Source organism: Tamandua tetradactyla, chromosome 13 (genome assembly GCF_023851605.1).
Source record: "Tamandua tetradactyla isolate mTamTet1 chromosome 13, mTamTet1.pri, whole genome shotgun sequence".
NCBI lineage: Eukaryota > Metazoa > Chordata > Mammalia > Pilosa > Myrmecophagidae > Tamandua > Tamandua tetradactyla.
The window spans coordinates 39,707,753-39,728,299 of record NC_135339.1 but is presented as its reverse complement, the minus strand read 5'-3'; the positions used below and the strand labels follow the sequence as shown (position 1 = coordinate 39,728,299).

The 20,547-nt window shown below is 37.5% G+C and overlaps 1 long non-coding RNA gene across 1 annotated transcript in view; it reads right to left on the bottom strand.

Moving 5' to 3' along the window:
* Positions 1–20,547, bottom strand: part of LOC143653901 (uncharacterized) — a 35,067-nt gene that overhangs the window by 6,618 nt on the left and 7,902 nt on the right. The gene's annotated exons all lie outside the window — the stretch shown is intronic.

The window sequence follows — 20,547 nt, the reverse complement described above, 5'->3', positions numbered from 1 at the left end:
CATTTTATCTTAATTTGCCAAGATATGATTGTGGATATGCAGATTAAGGATCACATCCCCAGCTATGGAAAAAAATATGCAGATATTGCCAAGCACTGAGCCCAACTGACCATCCTCTATTGATAAACTCATAATTGTCCTCTTACCTTTTTAACCTTTTTTGAAGCATAATATACAAAAAGAAAAGGGCTCAGTTTATAAGTTCACAACTTGTTCCATTTGTAAAAACTGAGCATGCTGTATAAACAACACAAGAATCAATATACAAAAATTTAAACACAGACACCCACATACCTCCTTTCAGTCAATAACCACTCTTTGACAACTGACTTCTTATATTATTAAATAGTCCCACCTCATTTCAATGTTTACACAAATATTTATACAGTATACTCTCATTTGTGCCTAACTTGTCAATATTATGTTCTATAAGATCCATCCATATTGCTGTCTGAAGTTATCCATTCTCATTTCTGTATAGAGATCCATTCTAGAAGTATACCACAATTTATTAACCAATTTTCCTTTTGACAGACTTTCAGATAGTGTCTTATTTGGAGCTATTATAAAGAATCAACATGTTTTGAGGTATATTATAGGATGTCTATAGGTGTAATACACATATACATGTGTAATGGCTGTATACAGGTATATTCAGCTTTAGACAGTACTCAGAGACTCAGCAAAAAAAAGAGGACAAATCTCACTTGCTCAGTACTCTAGAGGAAGGTAAAGACAGGAGAAAGATCCCACAAATGCTGAACTGAAGAAAGAGAAAAATATCATGTAAAAAACTTCCATCCAGACAGGCCAGTCCTCTCCCATCCCCCTCAGTTGGTCCTACACAGATCAGGAAGTGCCCAGAGATAACAGCCAGGAACCCTCCCACCTCCCACTTGGGACACAGATTATAAAATCTCTCTAGTGAGGTAGATCCCCACCTATATCCAGACACAAAGACCCAAGCCCATAGGGACCCATGGCAGGACTTCACCTGCTGGTAAGGGTAGAATATAAAAGAGCAACAAGGAAGAGTTTCCAAAATGGATGATTAGGAAAAATCTTTCCCAAATGAAAGAATCTTTCCCAAGAGCAGCAAGTAGCCTGGCAGAAACTACCCAAATCAACTATTCAGGGACCCAAGGGATAGGAAAGGATATCTCAAGGCTCAGGTCAGTGAGGGATGAAGAGTCTGAGAAAACATGGAGATTGCAATCCTAGCTTGTCCTGGTGCCCACCCCTAACCTTAAGGAAAACATAGTGGGCAGCCCAACCCTTGCCTGGAGGATAGCTGCAGACTGGTGCAGCTGAGGGAATCTGCTGCAAGTAATGTGGGGGCACAGCCCCATACTGAGCCAGTGAGTGCAGAGGAACCCCAGTTTCAGACCTACCTGGTTAGATGCCACCAGGCTCCAGGAGGTAAAAAGCATCTGAGGACAATTAAGTCACTGAAGAATACCATCTTCTGAGTAGGCTAGAAGGTGCAGGGGAAGACTGCAAGGCTTTTGAGAGTCTCTCCAGACCCTATCCCAGCCCATCAGGGCTGGTCTACAACCCCCTACACAGATAACTGGCCCTCTTTAGGATGAGAAATACAGGCAATCCAAATATCAAAGCAGTGCCCTAATACAAACCTAAGCAACAACTAAATCCTAGACAAGAGAGATAAATCAACCTTCACAAGAGAACTATCAAGATAATCAGATGACCAGATATCAGCAAAAAATCATTAGGCATACCAAAACTCAAGAAGAACTAGTTCAGTCTAAGGTACAGATCAAAAAAGTCAGAGGAGATACAAAAACTGGAACAATTAATCAAGGATGTGCAAACAAATCTCCTGAATCAATTCAAAGAAATGAAGACAGATGTCTATAATGAGAAAAAAGATTTTAAGAAGACACTAGAAGAGCATAAAAATTTGAAAGAATACATAGAAAAATAGCAGACATGAAAATAAAAGACACTGTAGACGAAATTAAAAATATACCAGAGACATATAATAGCAGATTTGAAGAGGCAAAAGAAAGAATCAGCAAGCTAGAAGACAGATAACCAAATTTCAACAGCCAAAAGAACAAATGGAGAAAAAAAGGGAACATTTTGAGCATGGTTTCAGGGAAATGATTAACAACAGAAAGTGCACAAATATAAGCAACATGGGTGTCCTAGAAGAAGAGAAGGGAAAAAGGTCAGGAAGAATATTCAAAGAAATAATGGCTGAAAATTCCCCAACCCTTATAAAATATAGAAAAATATGCAAATCTAAGAAACCAACATACACCGAACAATAAATTCAAATAGACCCACTCTAAGACACATAGTAATCTGACTATCAAAGCCAAAGAGAAGGAGAAAATTCTGAAAGCAGCAAAAGAAAAGCAATTCATCACACACAAGGGAAGCTAAATAAGACTAAGTGCTGATTCCTCATCAGACACCATGGCAGCAAGTAGGCCATGGTATTACATATTTTAAGATATTGAAAGGGAAAATTTTCAGCCAAGGATTCTCTATCCAGCAAAAGTGTCCGTCAAAAATGAGGGAGAGTTTAAAATATTCACAGATAAACAGAAGCTGAGAGAATTCCTTAATAAATAACTGGCCCTAGGAGAATGAATAAAAGAAGTCCTGCTGGATGGAAAGAAAAGACAGGAGAGAGAGGTCTGGAAGGGGGTACAAGAATTGAAAAGCATTAGTAAGGGTAACTTAAAGGATAAAAAAGAAAGAGAAAAGTAGGTTTGAAAAATAAAAACCAAAAGAAAAGACGGTTGAGTTAAGAACTGTCTTTACAGTAATAACTTTGAATGTTAATGGATTAAACTTCCCAATCAAAAGATTGGAAGAATGGATTTAAAGTATGAGTCATCTTTATGCTATTTACAGGATACTCATCATAGATTCAAAGATACAAATAGGTTAAAAGTGAAAGGATGGAAAAAGATATTCCACACAAGTGGTAACCAAGGGTAGCTATAATAATATTAGACAAAATAGACTATAAATGCAAAAATGTTAAAAGAGATAAAGAAGGGCACTATATATTAATAAAAGGATAATTCACCAAAAAATAAGTCATAAATATCTATGTTTCTAATCAAAGTGCCCCAAAGTACATGAGGCAAACACAGGTAAAAGTAAAGGGAGTAATAGTGGGAGACTTCAACACACCATTCTCTTCAATAGATAGAACATCTAGACAGAAGATCAAAAAAGAAGCAGAGAATCTAAATAATATGATAAATGATCTAGACCTACAGACATCACACCTAAAACACCAGGATATATATTCTTTTCAATTAGACATGGAACACTCCCCAGGTAGAACATATGCTGGGGCACAAAATAGGTCTTAATAAATTTTAAAAGATTGAAATTATACAAAGCATTTTCTCTGATAATAACTGAATGAAGCTGGAAATCAATAACAAATGGAGGACTGGAAAATACACAAATATATGGAGGTGAAACAACATGCTCTTAAATAATCATTGGGTCAAAAAAGAATTTTCAAGAGAGATCAATAAACATCTCAAGATGAATGCAATGAGAATACAATGTATGAAAACTTACCAGATAAGTGAAGGCAGCGCTGAAAGGGAAACATAGCTCTAAATGCCTACATTAAAAAGGAAGAGTGAGCTAAAATCAGTGGCCTAACTCAAACAACGGAGAAATTAAAGAAAGAACAGCAAACTAATCCCAAAGCAAGCAGAAGGAAAGAAATAACCAAGATCAGAGCAGTGAAATGGAGAATAAAAAAAAGTAGAGAGAATCAATAAAATGAGAAATTGGTTCTTTGATCTCAATAAGATTGATAAACCCTTAGGTAGACTGACAAAGAAAAAAGAGAGAAGATGCAAATAAATAAAATCAGAAACAAGAAAGGGGGCATGACCATGAACCCCAAAGAAATAAAAAGATCATAAGTGGTTACTATGAACAACTGTAAGCTGGACACCTAGATGAAGTGGACATCTTCCTATGAACAACCTACACTAACCAAAGAAGAATAGAAGGGCTCAACAAAACACTCACAAGTAAAGAGACTGAATAAGTCATCAAAACCTACCCAGTAAAGAAAAGTCCAGGACCAGACAACTTCACAGGTGAGTTTTACCCAGCATTCCAAGAAGAATTAATACCATTCCTGCTCAAACTCTTCCAGAATATTTAAGAGGGAACACTACCTAACATCATCCAAATAACAAAGCCGGACAAAGAAAGCACAAGAAAACTTCAGACCAATCTCTCTAATGAATATAGATGCAAACATTCTAATCAAAATGCTTGCAAATAGAAGGCAAAAGCATATTAAAAGAGCTGTGAGACGGTTGGTGCCTTAGCAACTTAGCCTAGCAACTGGGGAATCGTGAGGTTTACGCCAGGTCTGTGGGCCTCCTCTGAGAGGACTCGGTAAGCTCGCGCTTACATTGAGCAGTTTCTAGCCTCCTGGGCAAGGGAGCAGTCTATTATCTTGCCTGGGACACTGGAATCATATAATTATGGTGAAAGATCACCTAGGACCAGAAGCGTTTCCCGGAGAAAAGGCTGACAAGCCCGTAATATATGACAGGGAATAGGAAAAACTTTCCAGAGGAAGTGATTTCTAAGCTGAGACCTAAACATTAGCCAGATTTCTGTTAAGCATCTATCATGAGAGCCATCAGAACGGACAGAGCCCATACAGCCAGAGACTGTTGGAAATGCTTAAGGAAATGCCCCCAAGGCTTTCACTCAAGAAGCCTGGAGTGAAAGCTAGCATATGCCGTTCCAGCTGAGAGAGAGCCCTCTGTCACCGGCCTTCTTGAGCCAAGTTTTTGCAGTAAACTGCAAATTAGAAATTCATCTTCAACAAAAAAAAGACTTTTAAAATAGAAGCAAAAATACATCTAAACAGGACCTGCTTATGTATGACAAATGTTTGGAACAGCTGAACCTGGTTTATAAAGGTAGCATTTGGTCACTAGAACTCCTGAATCAATTGCACATCAGCACATAAGATGGCTGTCCATATTCAAGTGTGACTGGGACATCATTTTTTAACAAAATAAATGAACAAAGGACAAAGCATCTAAAAAGTAAGCTAAAACATACTTCCCTTCCCCCAAATGCTATTCTCATTTCTCAACATTGCAAATTGTAAACCTATAACCTTCTGTTCACACGCCCATTCCTTATAAGGAGGAAGTGGGGGGAAGATTTTAAGAGTGATGGGACAGAGTAGATTGTAACACAATAATGTTTTTACATTTTCCAATATCCTCCATCCCTTCCAACAGTGTCAGCAATTATGTACATTCCTACATATACTCTCTCAACTCCGTGAAAATATAAAAAATTCATGCCTCAGCCTCCCTTGAGGATTTAAAGGGATTTAACTCTTTCCGGGGGGTGGTATTGAAGCAGGATAAAATAGGACAACTGTAAGTCTCTGGTTTCCTATTCAGCTCTGAGAGAATTAACAGACAACTGCAAATCCCTTGTTTCTCATCTAGCTCCCAAGGAACTAATATGGAGCTGCAAACTTTTTGGGACAAAGATTTCCCCAAAGCCCCCAAACCTTCCCAAACCATTGAAACCTCCCCAAACTATAAAAGCTTGTGAAATCATGGGCCTAGAACAAACTCTTAGTTAATAATAGAAAGCACAGAGTCCTAAAGACAGACCACAAATTTTAGGCATGTGACAAATCATGAATTTGCTAGCTGTCTCCGGGAACAAAGAAGATACTTAGTATTCAAAATTTACTATAGAAGCCTGCTACCAAGGAAACTTTCCTATAAAACAAGCTAGCCAGTTCCACTCAGTGCGTGTCCCTCTCTTGGGCACATCTATGTTTACCTCTTTAACGTATACGCTCTCTCCTTCTCTTTAATAAACTTTACTGCTTAACTTCTGCTGGCCAAAAGAAAAAATTCTATCGTGAAAGGATGCTTGCCTGCCATCCTGGAGACCTGGGTTTGATTCCCTGCCCTTCATACACCCCTCCCTGCCCCTGCCAAAAAATAGTCTATCATGAGATATCATCTGTTTGCTTGTAATTTAGACTTTACATGCAAGAAATAAAGAACTGAAAATTTCATGATTTGTGAAAATAAAATTACTGAAAAAATGTAAATATTTCCACTGTCACATACGTCTAACAAGAGCCAAAGCAATAATTCTTAAAATCTACAAAGAAACAATATTTTTCTCATAATTTCACCAGGACTGTTGTATTAAAAAGATAATAATATATATATAAAGTGCTTACTTAGCAAGAGGCCTGGCATAAGAAAGGTAGTATAAGGAAGTACTATTAGTTTTGTTTTTTTGGTGTCTGTTTGGCGTTCTCTGGTAGTTTGAGAACAGGCTATTTTAAGAACAATGGTTTATCAAAGTGACAATGTATACATTTTAATTTGGGATAAGAATTACTAATTGTTTCAATCATTTACTCTTTTTTTTTTTTTTCACGTGGGCAGACACCGGGAAACAAATCAATCACTTACTTTTAAACACCCTTTACTGGAGTCTCATTAAAGGTCACACATTTAAAAATATGGACTTTGGATTAGGAATCCAGGTACTCAGGTTTTTAATTCTAGCCCTTTACTCTTCATTTGGGCCAATCATTTCAAAAAAGGGAATTTCACTAATTGCTTTATAAGGTGTTTTCCAGTTCTAAATGCTATCAGTTTGCATCAGTTTTGTTAAGATTGCAATAGAAATGTTTCCAAGATTTGAATAAATTATTTGCCATCAGGTTTCATTTAGCAAAGTTCAATGTTTGGTAATCAAATATACATAGTCATTGTGTTCATTTTTTATAATGCATAAGCAAGTTTATATTAGACTATTTTTAAAAAATTTGCAGAACTTCAAAACTGGAATACAAAAACTTTTCCATTATTGTAAAATAAAATGATGTATTAGAGCCAAATGTGAATTTTATAAAACAATTCTGTCCTTTTCCATGAAAAAAAAAGCATATTAAAACAATTATACACCATAATAAAGTGGGCTTTATTCCATGTATACAAGAGTGGTTCAACACAAGAAAAGCAATTAATGCAATATAGCATATTAACAAATTAAAAGGGAAAAACCACGTGATCATCTTGAGTAATGCAGAATAGACAACTGACAAAATCCATCATCCTTTTGAAAAAATAAAAACGTCAAAGGATAGGTATCGAAGGAAACTTCCTCAGCATGATGAAGAGCACATATATTGAAAAACTCACAGCTAACATCCTATTCAAGGGTGAGAGACTGAAAGCTTTCCCTCTAAGATAAGGAAAAAGACAAGGGTGCTCAGTATCACCACTGTTCTTGACATTGTGCCAGAAGTTCTAGCTAGAGCAATTCAGCAAGAAAAATAAATAAAAGTCACTCAAATTGGAAATGAAAAGCAAAAACTTGTCACTATTTGTAGATGACATTATCCTATATTTAGAAAATCCAGGAAAAAAATGACAGCAAACCTACTTGAGCTAATAAATTAGTTCAGCAAACTGGCAGGATACAAAATCAACAAGCAAAAATGGGAAGCATTTCTATATACTAGTAATGAGCTATCTGAGAAAGAAATCAAGAAAAATATTCCATTCACAGCAGTATGTAAAAGAATAAAACATCTAGGAATAAACCTAGCCATGGATGTACAGAAACTATACACAGAAAACCATAAAAGTTGCTAAAGGAAATCAAAGAAGAACTAAATAAATGGAAAGACATTCCATGATCATAAACAGGAGGTTAAATGTCATTAAGATGGTAATTCTACCCAAATTGACCTACAGATTCAATGCAATACCAATCAAAATTCCAACAGACTACTTAGCAGAAAAGGAAAAATTATTATCAATTTTATTTGGAAGGGTAAAGGGCCTCAAATAGCCAAAAACATCTTGAAAAATAAAAATAAAATGGGAGGTATCAGTCTTCCTGACTTTAAAGTATATTATAAAGCCACAGTGGTGAAAACTAGGATGGTACTGGCATAAAGACAGACATATTGATCAATGGAATCAAATTAAAAACTCAGAAGTAGACCATCAGATCTATGGTCAATTGTTTTTTGATAAGGCTACCAAGTCCACTCAACTGGGACAGCGCAGTTTCTTCAATAAATGTTATTGGGCAAACTGGATATCCATGACCAAAAGAATGAAAGAGGCTCCTCTTCCTCTTTCTCTGCCGGCACTCCTGCCGCCATCTAGCCCTCCTCTTCCCCCTTCTCTGCGGGCGCTCCCGCCGCCATCTAGCCCTCCTCTTCCCCTTTCTCCGCCGGCGGCGCTCCTGCCACCATTCAGCCCTCCTCTTCCTCTTTCTCCGCCGGTGCTCCCGCCACCCTCTAGTCCTCCTCTTCCTCTTTCTCCGCCGGCGACGCTCCCGCCGCCATCTTGCCCTTCTCTTTCCCCTTCTGCTCCGGCGGCGCTCCATCCGCCATCTTATCCTTCCCTTCCTCCTCCTACTCCAGCGGCTCTCCAACCACCACCGTGCCCTCTTCCGCCTTCACCGGCTCCTCTGCCACCGTCCTCGACAGCCTTGCCACCCTCACCTTTCCTCATCCAGAACAGCTACTAGGGGAGTAGAAACGATACAGAACAGCTCCCAGAGCCACAAAAGAGATCAAAAAGACAGCGTACCCCATCCTGGAACAGCTGACTGTCTGGGAGAACCAGCTCCGGTGAGATCGCCGAGGGGCGCAGGCTTTCCCGGGCGGGGCGGCAAGCGGCTGGAGTCCCTCCCTTCCTCCTTCCGAGGCCAGCTGGCAGAATTAGGCAGGTGGTCCCCTCAAGCCGCGGCAGTTGGCGCCCCCACCACGCGAGGCCCACCGGACCAACTGAGAGATTGGATCGGAAATCCCCAGACCGCGGAGAACGGTGACCGGGGAGGGTCCCTTCCAAACACGTGACTCCCCGGTCCGGCTGGGAATGGTGCACTCTCCCGGGCTGCGGCAGCCGGTGACCCTCCCCGCGTTCGGACACCCGGGCCAGCTGGCACTCTTCGAAGCCGCTTCGGCTGGCGAACCTCCCCCACGGCGACAGTTTTCCAAAGTTAAAGTACCCACAGCACCTTTTACTAGTGGGACCCGCAGACAAACGTGTGCCACGAGCGCCACCTACTGGGCAGGATAAGAAAAACAGAACCCAGAGATTTCACAGAAAAATATTTCAACCTGTTGGGTCCAACACCCAGGGAAATCTGACTAAATGCCCAGACGCCAGCAAAAGATAATGGATCATGCTCAGAAAATAGAATATATGGCCTAGTCAAAGGAACAAACCAATAGTTCAAATGAGATACAGGAGCTGAGACAACTAATGCTGAATATACGAACAGAAATGGAAAACCTCTTCAAAAACAAAATCGATAAATTGAGGGAGGACATGAAGAAGACATGGGCTGAACAAAAAGAAGAAATAGAAAAACTGAAAAAACAAATCACAGAACTTATGGAAGTGAAGGATAAAGTAGAAAAGATGGGAAAAAAATGGATACTTACAATGATAGATTTAAAGAGACAGAAGATAGAATTAGTGATTTGGAGGATGGAACATCTGAATTCCAAAAAGAAACAGAAACTATCGGGAAAAGAATGGAAAAATTTGAACAGGGTATCAGGGAACTCAAGGACAATATGAACCGCACAAATATACGTGTTGTGGGTGTCCCAGAAGGAGAAGAGAAGGGAAAAGGAGGAGAAAAACTAATGGAAGAAATTATCACTGAAAATTTCCCAACTCTTATGAAAGACCTAAAATTACAGATCCAAGAAGTGCAGTGCACCCCAAAGAGATTAGACCCAAATAGGCGTTCTCCAAGACACTTACTAGTTAGAATGTCAGAGGTCAAAGAGAAAGAGAGGATCTTGAAAGCAGCAAGAGAAAAACAATCCATCACGTACAAGGGAAACCCAATAAGACTATGTGTAGATTTCTCAGCAGAAACCATGGAAGCTAGAAGAGAGTGGGATGATATATTTAAAATACTAAAAGAGAAAAACTGCCAACCAAGACTTCTATATCCAGCAAAATTGTCCTTCAAAAATGAGGGAGAAATTAAAACATTCTCAGACAAAAAGTCACTCAGAGAATTTGTGACCAAGAGACCAGCTCTGCAAGAAATACTAAAGGGAGCACTAGAGTCACATACAAAAAGACAGAAGAGAGAGGTATGGAGAAGAGTGTAGAAAGAAGGAAAGTCAGATATGATATATATAATACAAAAGGCAAAATGGTAGAGGAAAATATTACCCAAACAGTAATAACACTAAATGTTAATGGACTGAATTCCCCAATCAAAAGACATAGACTGGCAGAATGGATTAAAAAACAGGATCCTTCTATATGCTGTCTACAGGAAACACATCTTAGACCCAAAGATAAACATAGGTTGAAAGTGAAAGGTTGGGAAAAGATATTTCATGCAAATAACAACCAGAAAAGCGCAGGAGTGGCTATACTAATATCCAACAAATCAGACTTCAAATGTAAAACAGTTAAAAGAGACAAAGAAGGACACTATCTACTAATAAAAGGAACAATTAAACAAGAAGACATAACAATCATAAATATTTATGCACCGAACCAGAATGCCCCAAAATACGTAAGGAATACACTGCAAACACTGAAAAGGGAAATAGACACATATACCATAATAGTTGGAGACTTCAATTCACCACTCTCATCAATGGACAGACCATCTAGACAGAGGATCACTAAAGAAACTGAGAATTTGAATATTACAATAAATGAGCTAGACTTAACAGACATTTATAGGACATTACATCCCACAACAGCAGGATACACCTTTTTCTCAAGTGCTCATGGATCATTCTCAAAGATAGACCATATGCTGGGTCACAAAGCAAATCTTAACAAATTTAAAAAGATCGAAATCATACACAACACTTTCTCGGATTATAAAGGAATGAAGTTGGAAATCAATAATAGGCGGAGTGCCAGAAAATTCACAAATACGTGGAGGCTCAACAACACACTCTTAAACAACGAGTGGGTCAAGGAAGAAACTGCAAGAGAAATTAGTAAATACCTCGAGGCAAATGAAAATGAAAACACAACATATCAAAACTTTTGGGATGCAGCAAAGGTAGTGCTAAGAGGGAAATTTATTGCCCTAAATGCCTATATCAGAAAAGAAGAAAAGGCAAAAATTCAGGAATTAACTGTCCACTTGGAAGAACTGGAGAAAGAACAGCAAACTAACCCCAAAGCCAGCAAAAGGAAAGAAATAACAAAGATCAGAGCAGAAATAAATGAAATTGAAAACATGAAAACAATGGAGAAAATCAATAAGAGCAGAAGTTGGTTCTATGAGAAAATCAATAAGATTGATGGGCCCTTAGCAAGATTGACAAAAAGAAGAAGAGAGAGGACGCAAATAAATAAGATCAGAAATGGAAGAGGAGACATAACAACTGACCTCACAGAAATAAAGGAGGTAATAACAGGATACTATGAACAACTTTACGCTAATAAATACAACAATTTAGATGAAATGGACGGGTTCCTGGAAAGACATGAACAACCAACTTTGACTCAAGAAGACATAGATGACCTCAACAAACCAATCACAAGTAAAGAAATTGAATTAGTCATTCAAAAGCTTCCTAAAAAGAAAAGTCCAGGACCAGACGGCTTCACATGTGAATTTTATCAAACATTCCAGAAAGAATTAGTACCAACTCTCCTCAAACTCTTCAAAAAAATTGAAGTGGAGGGAAAACTACCTAATTCATTCTATGAAGCCAACATCACCCTCATACCAAAACCAGGCAAAGATATTACAAAAAAAGAAACTACAGACCAATCTCTCTAACGAATATAGATGCAAAAATCCTCAATAAAATTCTAGCAAATCGTATCCAACAACACATTAAAAGAATTATACATCATGACCAAGTAGGATTCATCCCAGGTATGCAAGGATGGTTCAACATAAGAAAATCAATTAATGTAATACACCATATCAACAAATCAAAGCAGAAAAATCACATGATCATCTCAATTGATGCAGAGAAGGCATTTGACAACATTCAACATCCTTTCCTGTTGAAAACACTTCAAAAGATAGGAATACAAGGGAACTTCCTTAAAATGATAGAGGGAATATATGAAAAACCCACAGCTAATATCATCCTCAATGGGGAAAAATTGAAAACTTTCCCCCTAAGATCAGGAACAAGACAAGGATGTCCACTATCACCACTATTATTCAACATTGTGTTGGAGGTTCTAGCCAGAGCAATTAGACAAGAAAAAGAAATACAAGGCATCAAAATTGGAAAGGAAGAAGTAAAACTATCACTGTTTGCAGACGATATGATACTATACGTCGAAAACCCGGAAAAATCCACAACAAAACTACTAGAGCTAATTAATGAGTACAGCAAAGTAGCAGGTTACAAGATCAACATTCAAAAATCTGTAGCATTTCTATACACTAGTAATGAACAAGCTGAGGGGGAAATCAAGAAACGAATCCCATTTACAATTGCAACTAAAAGAATAAAATACCTAGGAATAAATTTAACTAAAGAGACAAAAACTTATATAAAGAAAACTACAAAAAACTGCTAAAAGAAATCACAGAAGACCTAAATAGATGGAAGGGCATACCGTGTTCATGGATTGGAAGACTAAATATAGTTAAGATGTCAATCCTACCTAAACTGATTTACAGATTCAATGCAATACCAATCAAAATCCCAACAACTTATTTTTCAGAAATAGAAAAACCAATAAGCAAATTTATCTGTAAGGGCAGGGTGCCCTGAATTGCTAAAAGTATCTTGAGGAAAAAAAAACGAAGCTGGAGGTCTCACGCTGCCGGACTTTAAGACATATTATGAAGCCACAGTGGTCAAAACAGCATGGTATTGGCATAAAGATAGATATATTGACCAATGGAATCAAATAGAGTGCTCAGATATAGACCCTCTCATCTATGGACATTTGATCTTTGATAAGGCAGTCAAGCCAACTCACCTGGGACAGAACAGTCTCTTCAATAAATGGTGCCTAGAGAACTGGATATCCATATGCAAAAGAATGAAAGCAGACCCGTATCTCACACCCTATACAAAAGTTAACTCAAAATGGATCAAAGATCTAAACATTAGGTCTAAGACCATAAAACAGTTAGAGGAAAATGTAGGGAGATATTTTATGAAATTTACAATTGGAGGCGGTTTTATGGACCTTAAACCTAAAGCAAGAGCACTGAAGAAGGAAATAAATAAATGGGAGCTCCTCAAAATTAAACACTTTTGTGCATCAAAGAACTTCATCAAGAAAGTAGAAACACAGCCTACACAATGGGAGACAATATTTGGAAATGATATATCAGATAAAGGTCTAGTATCCAGAATTTATAAAGAGATTGTTCAACTCAACAACAAAAAGGCAGCCAACCCAATTACAAAATGGGAAAAAGACTTGAACAGACACCTCTCAGAAGAGGAAATACAAATGGCCAAAAGGCACATGAAGAGATGCTCAGTGTCCCTGGCCATTAGAGAAATGCAAATCAAAACCACAATGAGATATCATCTCACACCCACCAGAATGGCCATTATCAACAAAACAGAAAATGACAAGTGCTGGAGAGGATGCGGAGAAAGAGGCACACTTATCCACTGTTGGTGGGAATGTCAAATGGTGCAAGCACTGTGGAAGGCAGTTTGGCAGTTTCTCAAAAAGCTGAATATAGAATTGCCATACGACCCAGCAATACCATTGCTGGGTATCTACTCAAAGGACTTAAGGGCAAAGACACAAACGGACATTTGCACACCAATGTTTATAGCAGCTTTATTTACAATTGCAAAGAGATGGAGACAGCCAAAATGTCCATCGACGGAAGAATGGCTAAACAGACTGTGGTATATACATACGATGGAATATTATGCAGCTTTAAGACAGGATAAACTTATGAAGCATGTAATAACATGGATGGACCTAGAGAACATTATGCTGAGTGAGTCCAGCCAAAAACTAAAGGACAAATACTGTATGGTTCCACTGATGTGAACGGACATTCGAGAATAAATTTGGAATATTTCATTGGTAACAGAGTCCAGCAGGAGTTAGAAACAGGGTAAGATAATGGATAATTGGAGTTGAAGGGATACAGACTGTGCAACAGGACTAGATACAAAAACTCAAAAATGGACAGCACAATAATACCTAATTGTAAAGTAATCATGTAAAACACTGAATGAAGCTGCATCTGAGCTATAGGTGTTTTTGTTTTTTTTTTTTACTATTATTGTTACTTTTATTTCTTTTCTCTATATTAACATTCTATATCTTTTTCTGTTGTGTTGCTAGTTCTTTTAAACCGATGCAAATGTACTAAGAAATGATGATCATGCATCTATGTGATGATGTTAAGAATTACTGATTGCATATGTAGAATGGTATGATTTCTAAATGTTGGGTTAATTTCTTTTTTTCCGTTAATTAATAAAAAAAAAAAAAAGAATGAAAGAGGACCACTATCTCATACCCTATTCAAAAATTAACTTAAAATGAATCAAGGACCTAAATATAAGAGCCAGTACCATAAAACTCCTAGATTAAAATGCAGGGAAACATCTTCAAGATCAAGTAATAGGAATTATTTTATGAAGTAGTATTAGCAATTTTCACATTTACTTTCTTCATATATAATTTTCCTGCTCTTTTAAAGTCATAAATAATAGAAATATAATTAATACTCAGAACTCCTCAATGTTAGGACCTATCATCTCACTAACACATACACACAAAAATTCTTCTTGGGAAGAATTCTTCTATTCAATGAAAATAATTTATATAATTCTAAAGAATCACATAATATAACAACTGAAATTGGCCAGTGCATTCTTTATTTTTAATAGTTTTTAGACTTTTATTGCTTTGACTATCTTCCTGCTAACATATTTAATTTTGTCATAATCTTTCTTTAAATTATTGCACTAAAAACTGGACATAATTATCCAGAGAGGTTTTGATAAACGCAGTGAGAGCAACAAAATTATCAATTCTATTCCAATATAAATTGTGCCTTGGCTTTGACAACAACATCACAATATGGACTTATTTTGAAAAGGTGCTGCCATTTCTGCATGGTATCTCCACTCTAGTCCTTAGGCATTTGCCTATGTGAACTTAGTACAACCTATTATATTTTTCAATATGAAATTTCTTGTTATCATCAACAGTTATTGAAGCCTAAATGAGCTTTATATTTTAAATTTATTAACATATTTTTTATTTGTCACAAGTATAATAAAAATTCCTTTCATTCATTCATTCAAGAATATTTATTTAGTGTTTTCTGTGTTTTAGACACTGCTAACTGTATAGATTAATTCATCTCCTGCTCTCATAAAGTGTACTCTTTATATATTCCCAGGTCTTCATTCAAGTAGATAATAAAGAATACAGAATGGAGCAGATTCATAACTCAGCTCATGCACCAGTATTTCCTGCAAGTCATCTTTGTTCTCTGACATCAAGCAAAGTTGTACTCTTGGCAGTCCTGCAGCCCAACATGCTCAGAATCCAGCACACAAGCACTTAGCATACAATACTGAATTCGCTCATGAAGTGTCTTCTTCTCTACTGGATGCTAAGTCTTTTTTCTTTTGTTTTCTCAGCATCTCACTCACCTAGCACTGCATCTGGCTTTTAGTACCTTCTGAGTAAACACTTGCTGAGCTATCAGTTCAAGTTTACTCAGTTCAAGTAAACCAGGGTCAGCACAGAAACCAGGAGCCTGGGACATTCAATTTGGACAACAATAAATAATAATCTCTCTCCAGCTTGCTTCCCACCCATCAGCTTTTGATTACTTAAATGAGCTGCAAATTCATGTAATTTTCTATATCACAATATAAATGCTTTTATCTTCACCTTATTCAGACTATTCTGGGAAATATGCCTTCAAGTTCTTCAAAACTCTTGCTTTCTCTAGTCTTTTGGATCTTGCACCTGGAAATTCTCAACATGCACTTCTCTGACTGGCTCCTACTCATCCTGTGGTCTCTGTTTTCCAGGAAGTCTTTTTTGATCCTCCTCTGTAAAGACTGGCTTCCCCTTCTCTGAGCTAACACAAAACTTTTAATTACCTTAGCATAGCCTACTGTGTTGCAAGTAACAAGCAACTGACTTATTATCTATACTCTGAGGTCCATGAGGGCTCCAGGTTTCTCTTCCTTACTCTCCCATCCCCAGTGCTTCACAGTGCTTATCAGAGTGAAGACCCATTGATAAGAATTTGTCAAATGAATTAAAGGCAACTTCTTGGCTTTCTCATAACTGATCTAGAAGGGGGAAAAATTATCTTCTATTTTTAATATGAAAAACTTCTTAGTCTTACCTGGTTATATATAGTTAAAATTAGAATCTTTGAACTGATAAGTAAACATGGAGTCCATGTGATATTTCACAAACTGTTTTCTCCCCACTTTTACAGTATTTTAAATTCAATATTTTCCCACATGGACTCAAAAGAAAGAGTCACCTTTCTGAATTGCTGGCACAATACATTCTTTCATATATTTTATTAGGCATTTAAACATATTTCTGAGAGTTGTGTCTTCATTTTTACTAAAATCACTATTAACTTCTATGTTATTATGTTTATAAGTGCACATGTCCAATTTCTCAAATGACTGAAAGTTTCTTGAGGGCAGGGTCTGCTTGTTATTTATCTTCATACATCTCATGCTCATACATTCAATGCTCAATGACTGTTGCATTCAGTACATAATTGATATTTAAAATCTGTTGGGCATTTTCATTTTTCCAGAAAGAATTCATAATCTCTTTCAAATCATAAGAAACAAATTTACTTGAGTTTACTAACTTCTTTGTATGTCTGCCCATATGCTAAATCTTGCTTAACTGTACTTCTAAAAATGAGTACTGCTATTCTGAAAATAGGATCTCTTGCCTCTTTATTTCAGGAAGTCAGACTAAGTTGGAAATCCCTCACTTCTTCCTACTAGTTACTAATAACCCAATATATTATCCACTAAGATGATTGGTATGTACTTAAAAGAAATTGAATTCTTATTGCAGTTCTATTTCTTAGAACATGACTATATCAACGGTTTTTATGTTGTTTCTGTTTTCTGTATTTTTGTAAACAATAAATACTATTCCAGACACTCTTTGGAATGTATAATTTGAGGTGATTACAAGTTCTGCAGTATAACTAGATGAAATAAGAGGCTGTATTGTTTAATTTATAAAAAGCTGGGAGCTTAGCTGGAGTCACCCACGAGTTCATCGACTGCCTCCCACATGGCACCCCGATATACCTTGGGTTTCTCACAGCAGGGTAGCTGGGTTCTGAGAGGCAGCATCCCAAACACAAACATTCTAAGACAACAAGCCCCAGTGTAGAAGGGTTATCAAACCTTTGATTTTCTCATGTTTGCTAATATCCCTCACTAGGCAAAGCTAACCACGAGGCCAAACTTAGAGCGAATGCAGGACAGTGCATATCAAGAAGAGAGGCAGTAGGAGAGACCACGCCAGCAGGGAGAAGTAGCTATCACTGACCTGGCTTGGAGTTACAGTGCACGGGTGTAACAAAAGGAAGACCGGCTATCAGCTGATTTTATCATTATTTTAAAATTCCCTACAGACAATACTTGTATCCCAGGGAAGACAGAAGCCGTCTCCTTTGGTACACTGCTGAGACTACAAAAGGCATGAATATCAGAGGCATTTCACTTCGGGCCACCAAAGGAGCAGTCTACCACAATGGGAAAAGTATTGTAAGGCAAAAGTCAATATGTTTGGGCAGTCGATTAAATATAAAGAATAAAAGAGAGGACTAATTCTAAAGTTACATTCACTATTTGAATGACTTGGGATAGTGATGGCTTCTCAGAAATTAAATAGTAAAATAATAATAATCCAGAGGCTAGAAGGTGTTTTAATAAATTATGCTTAGTGTAAAATACTGATCGATTCCATTTAAAACACGTTTGGAATTTATTAGAGTGGAAGCCTAGAAATATGGATTCTCTGTATGGAGATATTAAAACATAGATGGGATGATATTTTTGAGGTTAAGAAAGTTTAAGCATTGCAAAGGCATTCATATTTAAGAAATAAAAGGAGGAAGAAGAGACAAGAAAAAAAATGCCTAGTGAGAAGGAAGTGGAATCAGGAGAAAGAAATCAAAAGAAGAGGAAGTTACAAGGAGCAGGAGTGGTTATCTGGGCTAAATGTTAGGAGGGAAATACTAATAGTGCTATCCAAAACTAGCCAATCAATGCTATTGGGATGTCCTGTCCATCAGAAAATTTCAGCTGAATAGTGCAAAAGATTCAGTTTGTGAAGGTTATAGAGGAGTAGCAATAACAATTTAATTATAATAACACCACCTAGAATTTGATCACTATATAATTTGCTATAGGCTTTACAATATCAACAACCCTATCAGGTAGTCAGAATAACCACATTTCAGAGTATCAGAAAAATTATCCAGAACTTGGAAACAGATATAAGAAATCACTGGGTGTTTTATCAGTACAGTGCTAGACTTGATTTTTATGTCTAAGCTATTTATAACACTGAAAGGCAAAGGTTAATTTGAAGATTTTTGCCCAATAGAGACAAAAATAATCTCTCTCTGGTGGAACAGAAAATATCTATTGGACATTAATCAGTTTTATATATAACACAGAAGTCTTCTAAATTCCCTCTTAAATTGTTGATCATAACTAATGTTTCTAATATTCTTTTGACTGGTTTCAACACCTTGCTTGTTCCCTCATGAAATGAATGAGCTGAACAAAATCTATGATACTTTTTCATTTTATATTTGCCTGAGAGTCATGATTTTACCTTTTTGAGAAATTATATGTAAACAATAGATAAAGAACTAGACTCAGGAAATCTTAATGTTTTGCTCCAGGACACAGAGCTAATGAATGTTTAACCAAGGCTCAGACCCTGAGATATCTGACCCTCACTCTAATGCTTCCTAATGAATCACTGCTTGTGACATCCTGATGTCCTGCCAAATTCCTATTATTGGTATCAAAATATATCATCACCCTTATGCAAGGCACAATATTAGAAACTTGGTTTAACCAGAAAGTTCTGATAATTATGAAAAGTGGGAACCGGAAAGGATAAGGGAAATGGCTTTCAAAAAGTAACAATAACTAATGTTAATTGAGTATTTTCTTTTTGCCAGGCATGCTAACTGCTTACAAAGTTATTTATTATTTATTTAGTACAGGGATTAGCAAGGGAGCCACAATGCCTGCCCTTGGTTGCTTAGAGTCCTTCGGAGAGATACTCATAAAATGAGCAATTACAACTCTTTGTGAGAAAAGCTGTTATGGCGAACATAGCAGATACTACAGAAACACATAGCCAGGCCCCTGAAACTGCTGTTCTCACCTGCCTAAATGCTCTGGTCAGGCATTCCAGACGTGCCTATTTCTCAGTGACCTATTATCCCAGGATTGCTTTCCTTGAGTCCCAACCATCCCTGATTCTCCATTGCAGTCTCACACTGCTGCTCTTTCTGCTACTTAGGACACAGCACAGTGTCAGTCTGATAAGTAGCAAATAATCATCTGCTTGGGCTTCGACCAATCCCATTGTAAGCCTTCTGGCATTTATGCGCTCTGGATCTTGTGGCATCTTCTCTCCTTTTGACGTGCTGGAGGCTCTCACCCTCATGATTTGTGCATGCCCTGAGTCTGGCCTGCATACCTCGCTTTTACTAACACACTGGTCCTAATCTTTCAGATGGAGTATCTGATTTCAGACTATCCTTCTCCCTTAGTTTCTGATTTCCAGATATCCCTCTTCCAGCTCATTGCTTAAATTCACTGTATATGCTGCCCCTATCACACCCAGCACTGACTATGATGCTTTATCAGCAGAACATGAGAAGCAAACCATTGTGTTGAAGTGTGAAGAGCATCAGGAAGCAGAGCTAATCAGGCCAGAGCCAGAACCAGGAGGGAGAAAGCCCAGCAATCTGGCATCAGTGAAGAGAGTTATAACGAAGGTCAGGAAAAAGAATCGAAGGCTGAGAAACAGAAGGTCAAAGAAAGAACAAGGAAAAAAAAGTGGAGTTGAGAGTGTCAAGAGAACAATAAATCGCAAATAAATCTGATCTTGTGGGCAGAGGACATATGAACTTCAAATAATCCAAATAGCTCACTTCGGGCACCTATAGCTTCCGGAGGTTAAAGAAGTGAGCCTGACACTTGAAAAAGGATCACACGTTCTCAATTATAGTTATACCCGTTAAGTATGGTGTACTGTAATTATTACTAGAGGACCTATGGCTTCAGGGCTGTTCTACGTTTGAGGTCAGAGATATGAGTCCATTCATTCAACAGACATTTCGACTAAGTGCAACTCTGGAGATTCCAGTGAAATAAAAAAGGCATAGCTATCATTCGAAAATACCTTGGGCAGAGGTATCTTCAGATGCTAAGAGAAAAGAAAGGGAGAGCCTTTCCTCCCCCAGAGGTGTCCAGGAGGAGGGGACACTAGAGTG